At 39.6% G+C, this 905-nt stretch overlaps 1 pseudogene; it reads right to left on the bottom strand.

Annotated features, from left to right (window-relative positions):
* Positions 1 to 225: 225 nt before the first annotated feature.
* On the bottom strand, positions 226 to 535 carry LOC102826979 (annotated as a pseudogene).
* Positions 536 to 905: the final 370 nt, after the last annotated feature.

Here is a 905-nt window from a genome sequence, read left to right as displayed (position 1 = left end):
GTACTACCAAGCGCCAACTGCTTGACCTCTGTTTAAATGAGGGTCTCCAAGACTAGACAGCATGGCTTTAATCAGTTTATTGCATGAAACAGTTTTACTAGTTCAAGTTAAAAGTGGACCCCATATACTTACACTATACAAGCTATGAGGTTTTAAACTTGTCACAAGGAACAGAGGGAAATTTTGTACTCATTGCAAGGAAATCCTCACTTGAGCCACAAGCACTTAAAACCCATGAACCTTCAGCTGGTTGTTCGTAGCCAGTCCAGTCTCTACAAGGAATGTTCTTGCACTGATCACCCTGTAGCTGAATTACTTCTCCATATTCTGGATGATCACTTACAGTACCATTGCAGGCAAATGTCTTATTCAATGCCTTCACTAGTTTCCTTTTAGCATAATCATCAGTGATCATGACATTTCCCTGTTGAATTCTTATAAGGATATACTCCTCAGTCCCAGCAGGAAGCAGGTCATCACCCTTATGTGCATCAGCAAAGGAGCCAAAAGAGTGGAGATTCTGGGTAGTAGACATACACTATAATTCCCTTTCCTCAGTGAAAACAAGCAGGAGAAGACCATGTGTGTGTGTTGGGAAGTAAGGGGGCTCGATGGGAAGGCTGCTGAGTCCTTTGCTGCAGGTCAGTGATTGGGTCCTTCTATCTTCTTTTGATGCTTTCTGCATCATTCAATATTTTGCCCATAGAATCTTTCAATATTTCAACTTGAGGCTTGAATTTTTTCTTCAGTTCTTTTAGCTTGAGAAATGCTGAGCATGTTCTTTCCTTTTTGGTTTTTGTAACTCCAGGTTTTTGTACATTTTATTATGTTTGGCTTTGTCTTCTTCTTTTTTAATGTTTTATTGTGAATTATGTGATAGTTTGCATGGGAGAACATTAGCTTTA

This window comes from Chrysochloris asiatica, unplaced genomic scaffold, assembly GCF_000296735.1.
Source record: "Chrysochloris asiatica unplaced genomic scaffold, ChrAsi1.0 scaffold00295, whole genome shotgun sequence".
Taxonomy (NCBI): Eukaryota; Metazoa; Chordata; class Mammalia; order Afrosoricida; family Chrysochloridae; genus Chrysochloris; species Chrysochloris asiatica.
Note: the sequence above shows the minus strand (reverse complement) of the source record. Positions and strands in the feature narration are given on the sequence as shown.